Source organism: Oryzias latipes, chromosome 13 (genome assembly GCF_053564925.1).
Source record: "Oryzias latipes strain Hd-rR chromosome 13, Olatipes_Hd-rR_3.1".
In the NCBI taxonomy this organism is placed as follows: domain Eukaryota; kingdom Metazoa; phylum Chordata; class Actinopteri; order Beloniformes; family Adrianichthyidae; genus Oryzias; species Oryzias latipes.
This window is the reverse complement of record NC_136249.1, coordinates 8,179,980-8,201,245: the sequence shown is the minus strand read 5'-3', so window position 1 is coordinate 8,201,245 and position 21,266 is coordinate 8,179,980. Positions and strand designations below refer to the sequence as shown.

General features: G+C 39.3%; 20 non-coding genes across 20 annotated transcripts; all 20 read right to left on the bottom strand.

Annotated features, from left to right (window-relative positions):
* Positions 1 to 410: 410 nt before the first annotated feature.
* trnal-cag (transfer RNA leucine (anticodon CAG)) lies at positions 411 to 492 on the bottom strand. Its single transcript has one exon. It is a non-coding gene; the product is annotated as a tRNA-Leu (tRNA).
* An 899-nt stretch (positions 493 to 1,391) lies between these two features.
* Positions 1,392 to 1,473, bottom strand: trnal-cag (transfer RNA leucine (anticodon CAG)). Its single transcript has one exon. It is a non-coding gene; the product is annotated as a tRNA-Leu (tRNA).
* Positions 1,474 to 2,393: 920 nt separating this feature from the next.
* trnal-cag (transfer RNA leucine (anticodon CAG)) lies at positions 2,394 to 2,475 on the bottom strand. Its single transcript has one exon. It is a non-coding gene; the product is annotated as a tRNA-Leu (tRNA).
* Positions 2,476 to 3,385: 910 nt separating this feature from the next.
* trnal-cag (transfer RNA leucine (anticodon CAG)) lies at positions 3,386 to 3,467 on the bottom strand. The gene has a single exon. It is a non-coding gene; the product is annotated as a tRNA-Leu (tRNA).
* Positions 3,468 to 4,376: 909 nt separating this feature from the next.
* On the bottom strand, positions 4,377 to 4,458 carry trnal-cag (transfer RNA leucine (anticodon CAG)). The gene has a single exon. It is a non-coding gene; the product is annotated as a tRNA-Leu (tRNA).
* A 908-nt stretch (positions 4,459 to 5,366) lies between these two features.
* Positions 5,367 to 5,448, bottom strand: trnal-uag (transfer RNA leucine (anticodon UAG)). Its single transcript has one exon. It is a non-coding gene; the product is annotated as a tRNA-Leu (tRNA).
* A 906-nt stretch (positions 5,449 to 6,354) lies between these two features.
* Positions 6,355 to 6,436, bottom strand: trnal-cag (transfer RNA leucine (anticodon CAG)). Its single transcript has one exon. It is a non-coding gene; the product is annotated as a tRNA-Leu (tRNA).
* A 920-nt stretch (positions 6,437 to 7,356) lies between these two features.
* Positions 7,357 to 7,438, bottom strand: trnal-cag (transfer RNA leucine (anticodon CAG)). Its single transcript has one exon. It is a non-coding gene; the product is annotated as a tRNA-Leu (tRNA).
* Positions 7,439 to 8,348: 910 nt separating this feature from the next.
* trnal-cag (transfer RNA leucine (anticodon CAG)) lies at positions 8,349 to 8,430 on the bottom strand. The gene has a single exon. It is a non-coding gene; the product is annotated as a tRNA-Leu (tRNA).
* Positions 8,431 to 9,339: 909 nt separating this feature from the next.
* trnal-cag (transfer RNA leucine (anticodon CAG)) lies at positions 9,340 to 9,421 on the bottom strand. The gene has a single exon. It is a non-coding gene; the product is annotated as a tRNA-Leu (tRNA).
* A 906-nt stretch (positions 9,422 to 10,327) lies between these two features.
* Positions 10,328 to 10,409, bottom strand: trnal-uag (transfer RNA leucine (anticodon UAG)). Its single transcript has one exon. It is a non-coding gene; the product is annotated as a tRNA-Leu (tRNA).
* A 1,921-nt stretch (positions 10,410 to 12,330) lies between these two features.
* Positions 12,331 to 12,412, bottom strand: trnal-cag (transfer RNA leucine (anticodon CAG)). Its single transcript has one exon. It is a non-coding gene; the product is annotated as a tRNA-Leu (tRNA).
* A 907-nt stretch (positions 12,413 to 13,319) lies between these two features.
* Positions 13,320 to 13,401, bottom strand: trnal-cag (transfer RNA leucine (anticodon CAG)). Its single transcript has one exon. It is a non-coding gene; the product is annotated as a tRNA-Leu (tRNA).
* Positions 13,402 to 14,321: 920 nt separating this feature from the next.
* On the bottom strand, positions 14,322 to 14,403 carry trnal-cag (transfer RNA leucine (anticodon CAG)). Its single transcript has one exon. It is a non-coding gene; the product is annotated as a tRNA-Leu (tRNA).
* A 910-nt stretch (positions 14,404 to 15,313) lies between these two features.
* trnal-cag (transfer RNA leucine (anticodon CAG)) lies at positions 15,314 to 15,395 on the bottom strand. Its single transcript has one exon. It is a non-coding gene; the product is annotated as a tRNA-Leu (tRNA).
* A 919-nt stretch (positions 15,396 to 16,314) lies between these two features.
* Positions 16,315 to 16,396, bottom strand: trnal-cag (transfer RNA leucine (anticodon CAG)). The gene has a single exon. It is a non-coding gene; the product is annotated as a tRNA-Leu (tRNA).
* A 909-nt stretch (positions 16,397 to 17,305) lies between these two features.
* On the bottom strand, positions 17,306 to 17,387 carry trnal-cag (transfer RNA leucine (anticodon CAG)). The gene has a single exon. It is a non-coding gene; the product is annotated as a tRNA-Leu (tRNA).
* Positions 17,388 to 18,296: 909 nt separating this feature from the next.
* On the bottom strand, positions 18,297 to 18,378 carry trnal-cag (transfer RNA leucine (anticodon CAG)). Its single transcript has one exon. It is a non-coding gene; the product is annotated as a tRNA-Leu (tRNA).
* A 909-nt stretch (positions 18,379 to 19,287) lies between these two features.
* On the bottom strand, positions 19,288 to 19,369 carry trnal-cag (transfer RNA leucine (anticodon CAG)). Its single transcript has one exon. It is a non-coding gene; the product is annotated as a tRNA-Leu (tRNA).
* A 920-nt stretch (positions 19,370 to 20,289) lies between these two features.
* On the bottom strand, positions 20,290 to 20,371 carry trnal-cag (transfer RNA leucine (anticodon CAG)). Its single transcript has one exon. It is a non-coding gene; the product is annotated as a tRNA-Leu (tRNA).
* Between the last annotated feature and the right edge of the window lie 895 nt (positions 20,372 to 21,266).

Below are 21,266 nucleotides of genomic sequence, written 5' to 3'. Positions count from 1 at the left end.
GGAGTAATTGTCAGCTCTGGCAACCAGTTTCAACTCTTGATGACTTAGTGAAACAGTCAAGAACTCGTAGCCTTCGCTCAGTGTTGTAATCACAAATATGTCAGCCATATCTGCAATAGACAAAAATGACTTTATGAATACCAGATTTGTTGAAAACAACTTCCATAAATGCTTATGGAAAAAAACAGACAAATTATCAGGAGGAGTTTTTAATGAATAGATTGATAACATATTGATTTGCCTTTGGTTAATTTGTAGCATGTGTGACAACAATGTTGAGAGCAAATAAAGTAAGTTTTGTCTGAATAAGTTCAAATCAAGCAAGCTATTAGGTGATGTTAATAGAGAACAAATGCAGAGCAGAGTTCCATTGATGAGGACACCAATAGCCAGTGTAGAAGTAGCCTGACTGTCAGAAGTGGGATTTGAACCCACGCCTCTTACGAGACTGCGACCTGAACGCAGCGCCTTGGACCGCTCGGCCATCCTGACATCCTCTACAAAAACCAATGCCGAGTGCAATACAAAGAAGACCTATGTGCTTAACAACTGCTTGTCTGCTCAGAAGGCAAAGAATGATTGGTGAAAACGGCCAAACCCTTTTTTAACTGAATTTACACTACTGAGAAGTTTTTTCTTGGTAAGGACCCATGATACTCAAGAGTTACAATGTCGTGGAACTCTTGTCTGGTGGTAGCACCAGGATGTTCCGCAGTCTACGGTATTGAGGAAACCTTGAATGTTGATAGAAATGAATAGCCACTGTGTTTCAGCTCCACATTAACTGCTGCTTCTTTGTTTGCTTTGCAATTTCAAAGCACGTTTCTCTCTTCTTTGTGTCCATTCTTACATTTTTATGACTCTGGTAGAAGATTTGGATTTGATTGTAAATAGAACAAAGTACAGAGGAACATATAGAGTAAGTGGCAAGTTGGCACATGAGGTGTAAGGCAGCCTGGATAGGAGATCCAGACTTTGATTGAATGAAAGATGGGAGTAATTGTCACCTCTGGCAACCAGTTTCAACTCCTAATGACTAAGTGAAACAGTCATTCGCTCAGTGTTGTAATCACAAATATGTCAGCCATATTTGCAATAATCAACAATGACTTTATGAATACCAGATTTGTTGAAAACAACTTCCATAAATGCTTATGGAAAAAAAACAGACAAAATATCAGGAGGAGTTTTTAATGAATAGATTGATAACATATTGATTTGCCTTTGGTTAATTTGTAGCATGTGTGACAACAATGTTGAGAGCAAATAAAGTAAGTTTTGTCTGAATAAGTTAAAATGAAGCAAGCTATTAGTTGATGTTAATAGAGAATAAATGCAGAGCAGAGTTCCATTGATGAGGACACCAATAGCCAGTGTAGAAGTAGCCTGACTGTCAAAAGTGGGAATTGAACCCACGTCTCTTACGAGGCTGCGACCTGAACGCAGCGCCTTGGACCGCTCGGCCATCCTGACATCCTCTACAAAAACCAATGCCGAGTGCAATACAAAGAAGACCTATGTGCTTAACAACTGCTTGTCTGCTCAGAAGGCAAAGAATGATTGGTGAAAACGGCCTTTCCTTTTTTAACTGAATTTACACTACTGAGATGTTTGTGTTGGTAAGGACCCATGATACTCAACAGTTACAATGTCGTGGAACTCTTGTCTGGTGGTAGCACCAGGATTTTCCGCAGTCTACGGTATTGAGGAAACCTTGAATGTTGATAGAAATGAATAGCCACTGTGTTTCAGCTCCACATTAAATGCTGCTTCTTTGTTTGCTTTGCAATTTCAAAGCACCTTTCTCTCTTCTTTGTGTCCATTCTTACATTTTTATGACTCTGGTAGAAGATTTGGATTTGATTGTAAATAGAACAAAGTACAGAGGAACATATAGAGTAAGTGGCAAGTTGGCACATGAGGTGTAAGGCAGCCTGGATAGGAGATCCAGACTTTGATTGAATGAAGGATGGGAGTAATTGTCACCTCTGGTAACCAGTTTCAACTCCTAATGACTAAGTGAAACAGTCAAGAACTTGTAGCCTTCGCTCAGTGTTGTAATCACAAATATGTCAGCCATATTTGCAATGATCAACAATGACTTTATGAATACCAGATTTGTTGAAAACAACTTCCATCAATGCTTATGGAAAAAAACAGACAAAATATCAGGAGGAGTTTTTAATGAATAGATTGATAACATATTGATTTGCCTTTGGTTAATTTGTAGCATGTGTGACAACAATGTTGAGAGCAAATAAAGTAAGTTTTGTCTGAATAAGTTAAAATGAAGCAAGCTATTAGTTGATGTTAATAGAGAATAAATGCAGAGCAGAGTTCCATTGATGAGGACACCAATAGCCGGTATAGAAATAGCCTGACTGTTGGCTGAATGTCAGAAGTGGGATTTGAACCCACGCCTCTTACGAGACTGCGACCTGAACGCAGCGCCTTGGACCGCTCGGCCATCCTGACATCCTCTACAAAAACCAATGCCGAGTGCAATACAAAGAAGACCTATGTGCTTAACAACTGCTTGTCTGCTCAGAAGGCAAAGAATGATTGGTGAAAACGGCCAAACCCTTTTTTAACTGAATTTACACTACTGAGAAGTTTTTTCTTGGTAAGGACCCATGATACTCAAGAGTTACAATGTCGTGGAACTCTTGTCTGGTGGTAGCACCAGGATGTTCCGCAGTCTACGGTATTGAGGAAACCTTGAATGTTGATAGAAATGAATAGCCACTGTGTTTCAGCTCCACATTAACTGCTGCTTCTTTGTTTGCTTTGCAATTTCAAAGCACGTTTCTCTCTTCTTTGTGTCCATTCTTACATTTTTATGACTCTGGTAGAAGATTTGGATTTGATTGTAAATAGAACAAAGTACAGAGGAACATATAGAGTAAGTGGCAAGTTGGCACATGAGGTGTAAGGCAGCCTGGATAGGAGATCCAGACTTTGATTGAATGAAAGATGGGAGTAATTGTCACCTCTGGCAACCAGTTTCAACTCCTAATGACTAAGTGAAACAGTCATTCGCTCAGTGTTGTAATCACAAATATGTCAGCCATATTTGCAATAATCAACAATGACTTTATGAATACCAGATTTGTTGAAAACAACTTCCATAAATGCTTATGGAAAAAAAACAGACAAAATATCAGGAGGAGTTTTTAATGAATAGATTGATAACATATTGATTTGCCTTTGGTTAATTTGTAGCATGTGTGACAACAATGTTGAGAGCAAATAAAGTAAGTTTTGTCTGAATAAGTTAAAATGAAGCAAGCTATTAGGTGATGTTAATAGAGAATAAATGCAGAGCAGAGTTCCATTGATGAAGACACCAATAGCCAGTATAGAAGTAGCCAGACTGTTGGCTGAATGTCAGAAGTGGGATTTGAACCCACGCCTCTTACGAGACTGCGACCTGAACACAGCGCCTTGGACCGCTCGGCCATCCTGACATCCTCTACAAAATCCAATGCCGAGTGCAATACAAAGAAGACCTATGTGCTTAACAACTGCTTGTCTGCTCAGAAGGCAAAGAATGATTGGTGAAAACGGCCAAAGCCTTTTTTAACTGAATTTACACTACTGAGAAGTTTTTCTTGGTAAGGACCCATGATACTCAACAGTTACAATGTCGTGGAACTCTTGTCTGGTGGTAGCACCAGGATGTTCCGCAGTCTACGGTATTGAGGAAACCTTGAATGTTGATAGAAATGAATAGCCACTGTGTTTCAGCTCCACATTAAGTGCTGCTTCTTTGTTTGCTTTGCAATTTCAAAGCACGTATCTCCTTCTTTGTGTCCATTCTTACATTTTTAAGACTCTGGTAGAAGATTTGGATTTGATTGTAAATAGAACAAAGTACAGAGGAACATATAGAGTAAGTGGCAAGTTGGCACATGAGGTGTAAGGCAGCCTGGATAGGAGATCCAGACTTTGATTGAATGAAAGATGGGAGTAATTGTCAGCTCTGGCAACCAGTTTCAACTCTTGATGACTTAGTGAAACAGTCAAGAACTCGTAGCCTTCGCTCAGTGTTGTAATCACAAATATGTCAGCCATATCTGCAATAGACAAAAATGACTTTATGAATACCAGATTTGTTGAAAACAACTTCCATAAATGCTTATGGAAAAAAACAGACAAATTATCAGGAGGAGTTTTTAATGAATAGATTGATAACATATTGATTTGCCTTTGGTTAATTTGTAGCATGTGTGACAACAATGTTGAGAGCAAATAAAGTAAGTTTTGTCTGAATAAGTTCAAATCAAGCAAGCTATTAGGTGATGTTAATAGAGAACAAATGCAGAGCAGAGTTCCATTGATGAGGACACCAATAGCCAGTGTAGAAGTAGCCTGACTGTCAGAAGTGGGATTTGAACCCACGCCTCTTACGAGACTGCGACCTGAACGCAGCGCCTTGGACCGCTCGGCCATCCTGACATCCTCTACAAAAACCAATGCCGAGTGCAATACAAAGAAGACCTATGTGCTTAACAACTGCTTGTCTGCTCAGAAGGCAAAGAATGATTGGTGAAAACGGCCAAACCCTTTTTTAACTGAATTTACACTACTGAGAAGTTTTTTCTTGGTAAGGACCCATGATACTCAAGAGTTACAATGTCGTGGAACTCTTGTCTGGTGGTAGCACCAGGATGTTCCGCAGTCTACGGTATTGAGGAAACCTTGAATGTTGATAGAAATGAATAGCCATTGTGTTTCAGCTCCACATTAAATGTTGCTTCTTTGTTTGCTTTGCAATTTCAAAGCACGTATCTCCTTCTTTGTGTCCATTCTTACATTTTTATGACTCTGGTAGAAGATTTGGATTTGATTGTAAATAGAACAAAGTACAGAGGAACATATAGAGTAAGTGGCAAGTTGGCACATGAGGTGTAAGGCAGCCTGGATAGGAGATCCAGACTTTGATTGAATGAAAGATGGGAGTAATTGTCACCTCTGGCAACCAGTTTCAACTCCTAATGACTAAGTGAAACAGACATTCGCTCAGTGTTGTAATCACAAATATGTCAGCCATATTTGCAATAATCAACAATGACTTTATGAATACCAGATTTGTTGAAAACAACTTCCATAAATGCTTATGGAAAAAAACAGACAAAATATCAGGAGGAGTTTTTAATGAATAGATTGATAACATATTGATTTGCCTTTGGTTAATATGTAGCATGTGTGACAACAACGTTGAGAGCAAATAAAGTAAGTTTTGTCTGAATAAGTTAAAAGGAAGCAAGCTTTTAGGTGATGTTAATAGAGAACAAATGCAGAGCAGAGTTCCATTGATGAGGACACCAATAGCCAGTATAGAAGTAGCCTGACTGTTGGCTGAATGTCAGAAGTGGGATTTGAACCCACGCCTCTTACGAGACTGCGACCTAAACGCAGCGCCTTGGACCGCTCGGCCATCCTGACATCCTCTACAAAAACCAATGCCGAGTGCAATACAAAGAAGACCTATGTGCTTAACTGCTTGTCTGCTCAGAAGGCAAAGAATGATTGGTGAAAACGGCCTTTCCTTTTTAAACTGAATTTACACTACTGAGAAGTTTTTTCTTGGTAAGGACCCATGATACTCAACAGTTACAATGTCGTGGAACTCTTGTCTGGTGGTAGCACCAGGATGTTCCGCAGTCTACGGTATTGAAGAAACCTTGAATGTTGATAGAAATGAATAGCCACTGTGTTTCAGCTCCACATTAAATGCTGCTTCTTTGTTTGCTTTGCAATTTCAAAGCACGTATCTCCTTCTTTGTGTCCATTCTTACATTTTTATGACTCTGGTAGAAGATTTGGATTTGATTGTAAATAGAACAAAGTACAGAGGAACATATAGAGTAAGTGGCAAGTTGGCACATGAGGTGTAAGGCAGCCTGGATAGGAGATCCAGACTTTGATTGAATGAAAGATGGGAGTAATTTTCACCTCTGGCAACCAGTTTCAACTCCTAATGACTAAGTGAAACAGTCAAGAACTTGTAGCCTTCGCTCAGTGTTGTAATCACAAATATGTCAGCCATATTTGCAATAATCAACAATGACTTTATGAATACCAGATTTGTTGAAAACAACTTCCATCAATGCTTATGGAAAAAAACAGACAAAATATCAGGAGGAGTTTTTAATGAATAGATTGATAACATATTGATTTGCCTTTGGTTAATTTGTAGCATGTGTGACAACAATGTTGAGAGCAAATAAAGTAAGTTTTGTCTGAATAAGTTAAAATGAAGCAAGCTATTAGTTGATGTTAATAGAGAATAAATGCAGAGCAGAGTTCCATTGATGAGGACACCAATAGCCAGTGTAGAAGTAGCCTGACTGTCAAAAGTGGGAATTGAACCCACGTCTCTTACGAGGCTGCGACCTGAACGCAGCGCCTTGGACCGCTCGGCCATCCTGACATCCTCTACAAAAACCAATGCCGAGTGCAATACAAAGAAGACCTATGTGCTTAACAACTGCTTGTCTGCTCAGAAGGCAAAGAATGATTGGTGAAAACGGCCTTTCCTTTTTTAACTGAATTTACACTACTGAGATGTTTGTGTTGGTAAGGACCCATGATACTCAACAGTTACAATGTCGTGGAACTCTTGTCTGGTGGTAGCACCAGGATTTTCCGCAGTCTACGGTATTGAGGAAACCTTGAATGTTGATAGAAATGAATAGCCACTGTGTTTCAGCTCCACATTAAATGCTGCTTCTTTGTTTGCTTTGCAATTTCAAAGCACCTTTCTCTCTTCTTTGTGTCCATTCTTACATTTTTATGACTCTGGTAGAAGATTTGGATTTGATTGTAAATAGAACAAAGTACAGAGGAACATATAGAGTAAGTGGCAAGTTGGCACATGAGGTGTAAGGCAGCCTGGATAGGAGATCCAGACTTTGATTGAATGAAGGATGGGAGTAATTGTCACCTCTGGTAACCAGTTTCAACTCCTAATGACTAAGTGAAACAGTCAAGAACTTGTAGCCTTCGCTCAGTGTTGTAATCACAAATATGTCAGCCATATTTGCAATGATCAACAATGACTTTATGAATACCAGATTTGTTGAAAACAACTTCCATCAATGCTTATGGAAAAAAACAGACAAAATATCAGGAGGAGTTTTTAATGAATAGATTGATAACATATTGATTTGCCTTTGGTTAATTTGTAGCATGTGTGACAACAATGTTGAGAGCAAATAAAGTAAGTTTTGTCTGAATAAGTTAAAATGAAGCAAGCTATTAGTTGATGTTAATAGAGAATAAATGCAGAGCAGAGTTCCATTGATGAGGACACCAATAGCCGGTATAGAAGTAGCCTGACTGTTGGCTGAATGTCAGAAGTGGGATTTGAACCCACGCCTCTTACGAGACTGCGACCTGAACGCAGCGCCTTGGACCGCTCGGCCATCCTGACATCCTCTACAAAAACCAATGCCGAGTGCAATACAAAGAAGACCTATGTGCTTAACAACTGCTTGTCTGCTCAGAAGGCAAAGAATGATTGGTGAAAACGGCCAAACCCTTTTTTAACTGAATTTACACTACTGAGAAGTTTTTTCTTGGTAAGGACCCATGATACTCAAGAGTTACAATGTCGTGGAACTCTTGTCTGGTGGTAGCACCAGGATGTTCCGCAGTCTACGGTATTGAGGAAACCTTGAATGTTGATAGAAATGAATAGCCACTGTGTTTCAGCTCCACATTAACTGCTGCTTCTTTGTTTGCTTTGCAATTTCAAAGCACGTTTCTCTCTTCTTTGTGTCCATTCTTACATTTTTATGACTCTGGTAGAAGATTTGGATTTGATTGTAAATAGAACAAAGTACAGAGGAACATATAGAGTAAGTGGCAAGTTGGCACATGAGGTGTAAGGCAGCCTGGATAGGAGATCCAGACTTTGATTGAATGAAAGATGGGAGTAATTGTCACCTCTGGCAACCAGTTTCAACTCCTAATGACTAAGTGAAACAGTCATTCGCTCAGTGTTGTAATCACAAATATGTCAGCCATATTTGCAATAATCAACAATGACTTTATGAATACCAGATTTGTTGAAAACAACTTCCATAAATGCTTATGGAAAAAAAACAGACAAAATATCAGGAGGAGTTTTTAATGAATAGATTGATAACATATTGATTTGCCTTTGGTTAATTTGTAGCATGTGTGACAACAATGTTGAGAGCAAATAAAGTAAGTTTTGTCTGAATAAGTTAAAATGAAGCAAGCTATTAGGTGATGTTAATAGAGAATAAATGCAGAGCAGAGTTCCATTGATGAAGACACCAATAGCCAGTATAGAAGTAGCCAGACTGTTGGCTGAATGTCAGAAGTGGGATTTGAACCCACGCCTCTTACGAGACTGCGACCTGAACACAGCGCCTTGGACCGCTCGGCCATCCTGACATCCTCTACAAAATCCAATGCCGAGTGCAATACAAAGAAGACCTATGTGCTTAACAACTGCTTGTCTGCTCAGAAGGCAAAAAATGATTGGTGAAAACGGCCAAAGCCTTTTTTAACTGAATTTACACTACTGAGAAGTTTTTCTTGGTAAGGACCCATGATACTCAACAGTTACAATGTCGTGGAACTCTTGTCTGGTGGTAGCACCAGGATGTTCCGCAGTCTACGGTATTGAGGAAACCTTGAATGTTGATAGAAATGAATAGCCACTGTGTTTCAGCTCCACATTAAATGCTGCTTCTTTGTTTGCTTTGCAATTTCAAAGCACGTATCTCCTTCTTTGTGTCCATTCTTACATTTTTAAGACTCTGGTAGAAGATTTGGATTTGATTGTAAATAGAACAAAGTACAGAGGAACATATAGAGTAAGTGGCAAGTTGGCACATGAGGTGTAAGGCAGCCTGGATAGGAGATCCAGACTTTGATTGAATGAAGGATGGGAGTAATTGTCACCTCTGGTAACCAGTTTCAACTCCTAATGACTAAGTGAAACAGTCAAGAACTTGTAGCCTTCGCTCAGTGTTGTAATCACAAATATGTCAGCCATATTTGCAATAATCAACAATGACTTTATGAATACCAGATTTGTTGAAAACAACTTCCATCAATGCTTATGGAAAAAAACAGACAAAATATCAGGAGGAGTTTTTAATGAATAGATTGATAACATATTGATTTGCCTTTGGTTAATTTGTAGCATGTGTGACAACAATGTTGAGAGCAAATAAAGTAAGTTTTGTCTGAATAAGTTAAAATGAAGCAAGCTATTAGTTGATGTTAATAGAGAATAAATGCAGAGCAGAGTTCCATTGATGAGGACACCAATAGCCAGTGTAGAAGTAGCCTGACTGTCAAAAGTGGGAATTGAACCCACGTCTCTTACGAGGCTGCGACCTGAACGCAGCGCCTTGGACCGCTCGGCCATCCTGACATCCTCTACAAAAACCAATGCCGAGTGCAATACAAAGAAGACCTATGTGCTTAACAACTGCTTGTCTGCTCAGAAGGCAAAGAATGATTGGTGAAAACGGCCTTTCCTTTTTTAACTGAATTTACACTACTGAGATGTTTGTGTTGGTAAGGACCCATGATACTCAACAGTTACAATGTCGTGGAACTCTTGTCTGGTGGTAGCACCAGGATGTTCCGCAGTCTACGGTATTGAGGAAACCTTGAATGTTGATAGAAATGAATAGCCATTGTGTTTCAGCTCCACATTAAATGTTGCTTCTTTGTTTGCTTTGCAATTTCAAAGCACGTATCTCCTTCTTTGTGTCCATTCTTACATTTTTATGACTCTGGTAGAAGATTTGGATTTGATTGTAAATAGAACAAAGTACAGAGGAACATATAGAGTAAGTGGCAAGTTGGCACATGAGGTGTAAGGCAGCCTGGATAGGAGATCCAGACTTTGATTGAATGAAAGATGGGAGTAATTGTCACCTCTGGCAACCAGTTTCAACTCCTAATGACTAAGTGAAACAGACATTCGCTCAGTGTTGTAATCACAAATATGTCAGCCATATTTGCAATAATCAACAATGACTTTATGAATACCAGATTTGTTGAAAACAACTTCCATAAATGCTTATGGAAAAAAACAGACAAAATATCAGGAGGAGTTTTTAATGAATAGATTGATAACATATTGATTTGCCTTTGGTTAATATGTAGCATGTGTGACAACAACGTTGAGAGCAAATAAAGTAAGTTTTGTCTGAATAAGTTAAAAGGAAGCAAGCTTTTAGGTGATGTTAATAGAGAACAAATGCAGAGCAGAGTTCCATTGATGAGGACACCAATAGCCAGTATAGAAGTAGCCTGACTGTTGGCTGAATGTCAGAAGTGGGATTTGAACCCACGCCTCTTACGAGACTGCGACCTAAACGCAGCGCCTTGGACCGCTCGGCCATCCTGACATCCTCTACAAAAACCAATGCCGAGTGCAATACAAAGAAGACCTATGTGCTTAACTGCTTGTCTGCTCAGAAGGCAAAGAATGATTGGTGAAAACGGCCTTTCCTTTTTAAACTGAATTTACACTACTGAGAAGTTTTTTCTTGGTAAGGACCCATGATACTCAACAGTTACAATGTCGTGGAACTCTTGTCTGGTGGTAGCACCAGGATGTTCCGCAGTCTACGGTATTGAAGAAACCTTGAATGTTGATAGAAATGAATAGCCACTGTGTTTCAGCTCCACATTAAATGCTGCTTCTTTGTTTGCTTTGCAATTTCAAAGCACGTATCTCCTTCTTTGTGTCCATTCTTACATTTTTATGACTCTGGTAGAAGATTTGGATTTGATTGTAAATAGAACAAAGTACAGAGGAACATATAGAGTAAGTGGCAAGTTGGCACATGAGGTGTAAGGCAGCCTGGATAGGAGATCCAGACTTTGATTGAATGAAAGATGGGAGTAATTTTCACCTCTGGCAACCAGTTTCAACTCCTAATGACTAAGTGAAACAGTCAAGAACTTGTAGCCTTCGCTCAGTGTTGTAATCACAAATATGTCAGCCATATTTGCAATAATCAACAATGACTTTATGAATACCAGATTTGTTGAAAACAACTTCCATCAATGCTTATGGAAAAAAAACAGACAAAATATCAGGAGGAGTTTTTAATGAAAAGATTGATAACATATTGATTTGCCTTTGGTTAATTTGTAGCATGTGTGACAACAATGTTGAGAGCAAATAAAGTAGGTTTTGTCTGAATAAGTTCAAATCAAGCAAGCTATTAGTTGATGTTAATAGAGAATAAATGCAGAGCAGAGTTCCATTGATGAGGACACCAAGAGCCAGTATAGAAGTAGCCTGACTCTTGGCTGAATGTTAGAAGTGGGAATTGAACTCACGCCTCTTACAAGACTGCGACCTGAACGCAGCGCCTTGGACCGCTCGGCCATGCTGACATGCTCTACAAACGCCAATGGCGAGTGCAATACAAAGAAGACCTATGTGCTTACCAACTGCTTGTCTGTTCAGAAGGCAAAGATTGATTGGTGAAAACGGCCTTTCCTTTTTTAACTGAATTTACACTACTGAGAAGTTTTTTCTTGGTAAGGACCCATGATACTCAACAGTTACAATGTCGTGGAACTCTTGTCTGGTGGTAGCACCAGGATGTTCCGCAGTCTACGGTATTGAGGAAACCATGAATGTTGATAGAAATGAATAGCCACTGTGTTTCAGCTCCACATTAACTGCTGCTTCTTTGTTTGCTTTGCAATTTCAAAGCACGTTTCTCTCTTCTTTGTGTCCATTCTTACATTTTTATGACTCTGGTAGAAGATTTGGATTTGATTGTAAATAGAACAAAGTACAGAGGAACATATAGAGTAAGTGGCAAGTTGGCACATGAGGTGTAAGGCAGCCTGGATAGGAGATCCAGACTTTGATTGAATGAAAGATGGGAGTAATTTTCACCTCTGGTAACCAGTTTCAACTCCTAATGACTAAGTGAAACAGTCAAGAACTCGTAGCCTTCGCTCAGTGTTGTAATCACAAATTTGTCAGCCATATTTGCAATAATCAACAATGACTTTATGAATACCAGATTTGTTGAAAACAACTTCCATCAATGCTTATGGAAAAAAACAGACAAAATATCAGGAGGAGTTTTTAATGAATAGATTGATAACATATTGATTTGCCTTTGGTTAATTTGTAGCATGTGTGACAACAATGTTGAGAGCAAATAAAGTAAGTTTTGTCTGAATAAGTTAAAATGAAGCAAGCTATTAGTTGATGTTAATAGAGAATAAATGCAGAGCAGAGTTCCATTGATGAGGACACCAAGAGCCAGTATAGAAGTAGCCTGACTGTTGGCTGAATGTTAGAAGTGGGAATTGAACCCACGTCTCTTACGAGGCTGCGACCTGAACGCAGCGCCTTGGACCGCTCGGCCATCCTGACATCCTCTACAAAAACCAATGCCGAGTGCAATACAAAGAAGACCTATGTGCTTAACAACTGCTTGTCTGTTCAGAAGGCAAAGAATGATTGGTGAAAACGGCCTTTCCTTTTTTAACTGAATTTACACTACTGAGATGTTTGTGTTGGTAAGGACCCATGATACTCAACAGTTACAATGTCGTGGAACTCTTGTCTGGTGGTAGCACCAGGATGTTCCGCAGTCTACGGTATTGAGGAAACCTTGAATGTTGATAGAAATGAATAGCCACTGTGTTTCAGCTCCACATTAACTGCTGCTTCTTTGTTTGCTTTGCAATTTCAAAGCACGTATCTCCTTCTTTGTGTCCATTCTTACATTTTTATGACTCTGGTAGAAGATTTGGATTTGATTGTAAATAGAACAAAGTACAGAGGAACATATAGAGTAAGTGGCAAGTTGGCACATGAGGTGTAAGGCAGCCTGGATAGGAGATCCAGACTTTGATTGAATGAAAGATGGGAGTAATTGTCACCTCTGGCAACCAGTTTCAACTCTTGATGACTTAGTGAAACAGTCAAGAACTCGTAGCCTTCGCTCAGTGTTGTAATCACAAATATGTCAGCCATATCTGCAATAGACAACAATGACTTTATGATACCAGATTTGTTGAAAACAACTTCCATAAATGCTTATGGAAAAAAACAGACAAAATATCAGGAGGAGTTTTTAATGAATAGATTGATAACATATTGATTTGCCTTTGGTTAATATGTAGCATGTGTGACAACAATGTTGGGAGCAAATAAAGTAAGTTTTGTCTGAATAAGTTCAAATCAAGCAAGCTATTAGGTGATGTTAATAGAGAACAAATGCAGAGCAGAGTTCCATTGATGAGGACACCAATAGCCAGTGCAGAAGTAGCCTGACTGTCAAAAGTGGGATTTGAACCCACGCCTCTTACGAGACTGCGACCTGAACGCAGCGCCTTGGACCGCTCGGCCATCCTGACATCCTCTACAAAAGCCAATGGCAAGTGCAATACAAAGAAGACCTATGTGCTTAACAACTGCTTGTCTGTTCAGAAGGCAAAGAATGATTGGTGAAAACGGCCTTTCCTTTTTTAACTGAATTTACACTACTGAGATGTTTGTGTTGGTAAGGACCCATGATACTCAACAGTTACAATGTCGTGGAACTCTTGTCTGGTGGTAGCACCAGGATTTTCCGCAGTCTACGGTATTGAGGAAACCTTGAATGTTGATAGAAATGAATAGCCACTGTGTTTCAGCTCCACATTAAATGCTGCTTCTTTGTTTGCTTTGCAATTTCAAAGCACCTTTCTCTCTTCTTTGTGTCCATTCTTACATTTTTATGACTCTGGTAGAAGATTTGGATTTGATTGTAAATAGAACAAAGTACAGAGGAACATATAGAGTAAGTGGCAAGTTGGCACATGAGGTGTAAGGCAGCCTGGATAGGAGATCCAGACTTTGATTGAATGAAGGATGGGAGTAATTGTCACCTCTGGTAACCAGTTTCAACTCCTAATGACTAAGTGAAACAGTCAAGAACTTGTAGCCTTCGCTCAGTGTTGTAATCACAAATATGTCAGCCATATTTGCAATGATCAACAATGACTTTATGAATACCAGATTTGTTGAAAACAACTTCCATCAATGCTTATGGAAAAAAACAGACAAAATATCAGGAGGAGTTTTTAATGAATAGATTGATAACATATTGATTTGCCTTTGGTTAATTTGTAGCATGTGTGACAACAATGTTGAGAGCAAATAAAGTAAGTTTTGTCTGAATAAGTTAAAATGAAGCAAGCTATTAGTTGATGTTAATAGAGAATAAATGCAGAGCAGAGTTCCATTGATGAGGACACCAATAGCCGGTATAGAAGTAGCCTGACTGTTGGCTGAATGTCAGAAGTGGGATTTGAACCCATGCCTCTTACGAGACTGCGACCTGAACGCAGCGCCTTGGACCGCTCGGCCATCCTGACATCCTCTACAAAAACCAATGCCGAGTGCAATACAAAGAAGACCTATGTGCTTAACAACTGCTTGTCTGCTCAGAAGGCAAAGAATGATTGGTGAAAACGGCCAAACCCTTTTTTAACTGAATTTACACTACTGAGAAGTTTTTTCTTGGTAAGGACCCATGATACTCAAGAGTTACAATGTCGTGGAACTCTTGTCTGGTGGTAGCACCAGGATGTTCCGCAGTCTACGGTATTGAGGAAACCTTGAATGTTGATAGAAATGAATAGCCACTGTGTTTCAGCTCCACATTAACTGCTGCTTCTTTGTTTGCTTTGCAATTTCAAAGCACGCTTCTCTCTTCTTTGTGTCCATTCTTACATTTTTAAGACTCTGGTAGAAGATTTGGATTTGATTGTAAATAGAACAAAGTACAGAGGAACATATAGAGTAAGTGGCAAGTTGGCACATGAGGTGTAAGGCAGCCTGGATAGGAGATCCAGACTTTGATTGAATGAAAGATGGGAGTAATTGTCACCTCTGGCAACCAGTTTCAACTCTTGATGACTTAGTGAAACAGTCAAGAACTCGTAGCCTTCGCTCAGTGTTGTAATCACAAATATGTCAGCCATATCTGCAATAGACAACAATGACTTTATGATACCAGATTTGTTGAAAACAACTTCCATAAATGCTTATGGAAAAAAACAGACAAAATATCAGGAGGAGTTTTTAATGAATAGATTGATAACATATTGATTTGCCTTTGGTTAATATGTAGCATGTGTGACAACAATGTTGGGAGCAAATAAAGTAAGTTTTGTCTGAATAAGTTCAAATCAAGCAAGCTATTAGGTGATGTTAATAGAGAACAAATGCAGAGCAGAGTTCCATTGATGAGGACACCAATAGCCAGTGTAGAAGTAGCCTGACTGTCAAAAGTGGGAATTGAACCCACGCCTCTTACGAGGCTGCGACCTGAACGCAGCGCCTTGGACCGCTCGGCCATCCTGACATCCTCTACAAAAACCAATGCCGAGTGCAATACAAAGAAGACCTATGTGCTTAACAACTGCTTGTCTGTTCAGAAGGCAAAGAATGATTGGTGAAAACGGCCTTTCCTTTTTTAACTGAATTTACACTACTGAGATGTTTGTGTTGGTAAGGACCCATGATACTCAACAGTTACAATGTCGTGGAACTCTTGTCTGGTGGTAGCACCAGGATGTTCCGCAGTCTACGGTATTGAGGAAACCTTGAATGTTGATAGAAATGAATAGCCACTGTGTTTCAGCTCCACATTAAATGTTGCTTCTTTGTTTGCTTTGCAATTTCAAAGCACGTATCTCCTGCTTTGTGTCCATTCTTACATTTTTATGACTCTGGTAGAAGATTTGGATTTGATTGTAAATAGAACAAAGTACAGAGGAACATATAGAGTAAGTGGCAAGTTGGCACATGAGGTGTAAGGCAGCCTGGATAGGAGATCCAGACTTTGATTGAATGAAGGATGGGAGTAATTGTCACCTCTGGTAACCAGTTTCAACTCCTAATGACTAAGTGAAACAGTCAAGAACTTGTAGCCTTCACTCAGTGTTGTAATCACAAATATGTCAGCCATATTTGCAATAATCAACAATGACTTTATGATTACCAGATTTGTTGAAAACAACTTCCATCAATGCTTATGGAAAAAAACAGACAAAATATCAGGAGGAGTTTTTAATGAATAGATTGATAGCATATTGATTTGCCTTTGATTAATTTGTAGCATGTGTGACAACAATGTTGAGAGCAAATAAAGTAAGTTTTGTCTGAATAAGTTAAAATGAAGCAAGCTATTAGTTGATGTTAATAGAGAATAAATGCAGAGCAGAGTTCCATTGATGAGGACACCAAGAGCCAGTATAGAAGTAGCCTGACTGTTGGCTGAATGTCAGAAGTGGGATTTGAACCCACGCCTCTTACGAGACTGCGACCTGAACGCAGCGCCTTGGACCGCTCGGCCATCCTGACATCCTCTACAAAAACCAATGCCGAGTGCAATACAAAGAAGACCTATGTGCTTAACAACTGCTTGTCTGCTCAGAAGGCAAAGAATGATTGGTGAAAACGGCCAAACCCTTTTTTAACTGAATTTACACTACTGAGAAGTTTTTTCTTGGTAAGGACCCATGATACTCAACAGTTACAATGTCGTGGAACTCTTGTCTGGTGGTAGCACCAGGATGTTCCGCAGTCTACGGTATTGAGGAAACCTTGAATGTTGATAGAAATGAATAGCCACTGTGTTTCAGCTCCACATTAACTGCTGCTTCTTTGTTTGCTTTGCAATTTCAAAGCACGTATCTCCTTCTTTGTGTCCATTCTTACATTTTTATGACTCTGGTAGAAGATTTGGATTTGATTGTAAATAGAACAAAGTACAGAGGAACATATAGAGTAAGTGGCAAGTTGGCACATGAGGTGTAAGGCAGCCTGGATAGGAGATCCAGACTTTGATTGAATGAAAGATGGGAGTAATTGTCACCTCTGGCAACCAGTTTCAACTCCTAATGACTAAGTGAAACAGTCATTCGCTCAGTGTTGTAATCACAAATATGTCAGCCATATTTGCAATAATCAACAATGACTTTATGAATACCAGATTTGTTGAAAACAACTTCCATAAATGCTTATGGAAAAAAAACAGACAAAATATCAGGAGGAGTTTTTAATGAATAGATTGATAACATATTGATTTGCCTTTGGTTAATTTGTAGCATGTGTGACAACAATGTTGAGAGCAAATAAAGTAAGTTTTGTCTGAATAAGTTAAAATGAAGCAAGCTATTAGTTGTTGTTAATAGAGAATAAATGCAGAGCAGAGTTCCATTGATGAAGACACCAATAGCCAGTATAGAAGTAGCCAGACTGTTGGCTGAATGTCAGAAGTGGGATTTGAACCCACGCCTCTTACGAGACTGCGACCTGAACACAGCGCCTTGGACCGCTCGGCCATCCTGACATCCTCTACAAAATCCAATGCCGAGTGCAATACAAAGAAGACCTATGTGCTTAACAACTGCTTGTCTGCTCAGAAGGCAAAGAATGATTGGTGAAAACGGCCAAAGCCTTTTTTAACTGAATTTACACTACTGAGAAGTTTTTCTTGGTAAGGACCCATGATACTCAACAGTTACAATGTCGTGGAACTCTTGTCTGGTGGTAGCACCAGGATGTTCCGCAGTCTACGGTATTGAGGAAACCTTGAATGTTGATAGAAATGAATAGCCACTGTGTTTCAGCTCCACATTAAGTGCTGCTTCTTTGTTTGCTTTGCAATTTCAAAGCACGTATCTCCTTCTTTGTGTCCATTCTTACATTTTTAAGACTCTGGTAGAAGATTTGGATTTGATTGTAAATAGAACAAAGTACAGAGGAACATATAGAGTAAGTGGCAAGTTGGCACATGAGGTGTAAGGCAGCCTGGATAGGAGATCCAGACTTTGATTGAATGAAAGATGGGAGTAATTGTCAGCTCTGGCAACCAGTTTCAACTCTTGATGACTTAGTGAAACAGTCAAGAACTCGTAGCCTTCGCTCAGTGTTGTAATCACAAATATGTCAGCCATATCTGCAATAGACAAAAATGACTTTATGAATACCAGATTTGTTGAAAACAACTTCCATAAATGCTTATGGAAAAAAACAGACAAATTATCAGGAGGAGTTTTTAATGAATAGATTGATAACATATTGATTTGCCTTTGGTTAATTTGTAGCATGTGTGACAACAATGTTGAGAGCAAATAAAGTAAGTTTTGTCTGAATAAGTTCAAATCAAGCAAGCTATTAGGTGATGTTAATAGAGAACAAATGCAGAGCAGAGTTCCATTGATGAGGACACCAATAGCCAGTGTAGAAGTAGCCTGACTGTCAGAAGTGGGATTTGAACCCACGCCTCTTACGAGACTGCGACCTGAACGCAGCGCCTTGGACCGCTCGGCCATCCTGACATCCTCTACAAAAGCCAATGGCGAGTGCAATACAAAGAAGACCTATGTGCTTAACAACTGCTTGTCTGTTCAGAAGGCAAAGAATGATTGGTGAAAACGGCCTTTCCTTTTTTAACTGAATTTACACTACTGAGATGTTTGTGTTGGTAAGGGCCTATGATACTCAACAGTTACAATGTCGTGGAACTCTTGTCTGGTGGTAGCACCAGGATGTTCCGCAGTCTACGGTATTGAGGAAACCTTGAATGTTGATAGAAATGAATAGCCACTGTGTTTCAGCTCCACATTAAATGCTGCTTCTTTGTTTGCTTTGCAATTTCAAAGCACGTTTCTCTCTTCTTTGTGTCCATTCTTACATTTTTATGACTCTGGTAGAAGATTTGGATTTGATTGTAAATAGAACAAAGTACAGAGGAACATATAGAGTAAGTGGCAAGTTGGCACATGAGGTGTAAGGCAGCCTGGATAGGAGATCCAGACTTTGATTGAATGAAGGATGGGAGTAATTGTCACCTCTGGTAACCAGTTTCAACTCCTAATGACTAAGTGAAACAGTCAAGAACTTGTAGCCTTCGCTCAGTGTTGTAATCACAAATATGTCAGCCATATTTGCAATAATCAACAATGACTTTATGAATACCAGATTTGTTGAAAACAACTTCCATCAATGCTTATGGAAAAAAACAGACAAAATATCAGGAGGAGTTTTTAATGAATAGATTGATAACATATTGATTTGCCTTTGGTTAATTTGTAGCATGTGTGACAACAATGTTGAGAGCAAATAAAGTAAGTTTTGTCTGAATAAGTTAAAATGAAGCAAGCTATTAGTTGATGTTAATAGAGAATAAATGCAGAGCAGAGTTCCATTGATGAGGACACCAATAGCCAGTGTAGAAGTAGCCTGACTGTCAAAAGTGGGAATTGAACCCACGTCTCTTACGAGGCTGCGACCTGAACGCAGCGCCTTGGACCGCTCGGCCATCCTGACATCCTCTACAAAAACCAATGCCGAGTGCAATACAAAGAAGACCTATGTGCTTAACAACTGCTTGTCTGCTCAGAAGGCAAAGAATGATTGGTGAAAACGGCCTTTCCTTTTTTAACTGAATTTACACTACTGAGATGTTTGTGTTGGTAAGGACCCATGATACTCAACAGTTACAATGTCGTGGAACTCTTGTCTGGTGGTAGCACCAGGATTTTCCGCAGTCTACGGTATTGAGGAAACCTTGAATGTTGATAGAAATGAATAGCCACTGTGTTTCAGCTCCACATTAAATGCTGCTTCTTTGTTTGCTTTGCAATTTCAAAGCACCTTTCTCTCTTCTTTGTGTCCATTCTTACATTTTTATGACTCTGGTAGAAGATTTGGATTTGATTGTAAATAGAACAAAGTACAGAGGAACATATAGAGTAAGTGGCAAGTTGGCACATGAGGTGTAAGGCAGCCTGGATAGGAGATCCAGACTTTGATTGAATGAAGGATGGGAGTAATTGTCACCTCTGGTAACCAGTTTCAACTCCTAATGACTAAGTGAAACAGTCAAGAACTTGTAGCCTTCGCTCAGTGTTGTAATCACAAATATGTCAGCCATATTTGCAATGATCAACAATGACTTTATGAATACCAGATTTGTTGAAAACAACTTCCATCAATGCTTATGGAAAAAAACAGACAAAATATCAGGAGGAGTTTTTAATGAATAGATTGATAACATATTGATTTGCCTTTGGTTAATTTGTAGCATGTGTGACAACAATGTTGAGAGCAAATAAAGTAAGTTTTGTCTGAATAAGTTAAAATGAAGCAAGCTATTAGTTGATGTTAATAGAGAATAAATGCAGAGCAGAGTTCCATTGATGAGGACACCAATAGCCGGTATAGAAGTAGCCTGACTGTTGGCTGAATGTCAGAAGTGGGATTTGAACCCACGCCTCTTACGAGACTGCGACCTGAACGCAGCGCCTTGGACCGCTCGGCCATCCTGACATCCTCTACAAAAACCAATGCCGAGTGCAATACAAAGAAGACCTATGTGCTTAACAACTGCTTGTCTGCTCAGAAGGCAAAGAATGATTGGTGAAAACGGCCAAACCCTTTTTTAACTGAATTTACACTACTGAGAAGTTTTTTCTTGGTAAGGACCCATGATACTCAAGAGTTACAATGTCGTGGAACTCTTGTCTGGTGGTAGCACCAGGATGTTCCGCAGTCTACGGTATTGAGGAAACCTTGAATGTTGATAGAAATGAATAGCCACTGTGTTTCAGCTCCACATTAACTGCTGCTTCTTTGTTTGCTTTGCAATTTCAAAGCACGTTTCTCTCTTCTTTGTGTCCATTCTTACATTTTTATGACTCTGGTAGAAGATTTGGATTTGATTGTAAATAGAACAAAGTACAGAGGAACATATAGAGTAAGTGGCAAGTTGGCACATGAGGTGTAAGGCAGCCTGGATAGGAGATCCAGACTTTGATTGAATGAAAGATGGGAGTAATTGTCACCTCTGGCAACCAGTTTCAACTCCTAATGACTAAGTGAAACAGTCATTCGCTCAGTGTTGTAATCACAAATATGTCAGCCATATTTGCAATAATCAACAATGACTTTATGAATACCAGATTTGTTGAAAACAACTTCCATAAATGCTTATGGAAAAAAAACAGACAAAATATCAGGAGGAGTTTTTAATGAATAGATTGATAACATATTGATTTGCCTTTGGTTAATTTGTAGCATGTGTGACAACAATGTTGAGAGCAAATAAAGTAAGTTTTGTCTGAATAAGTTAAAATGAAGCAAGCTATTAGGTGATGTTAATAGAGAATAAATGCAGAGCAGAGTTCCATTGATGAAGACACCAATAGCCAGTATAGAAGTAGCC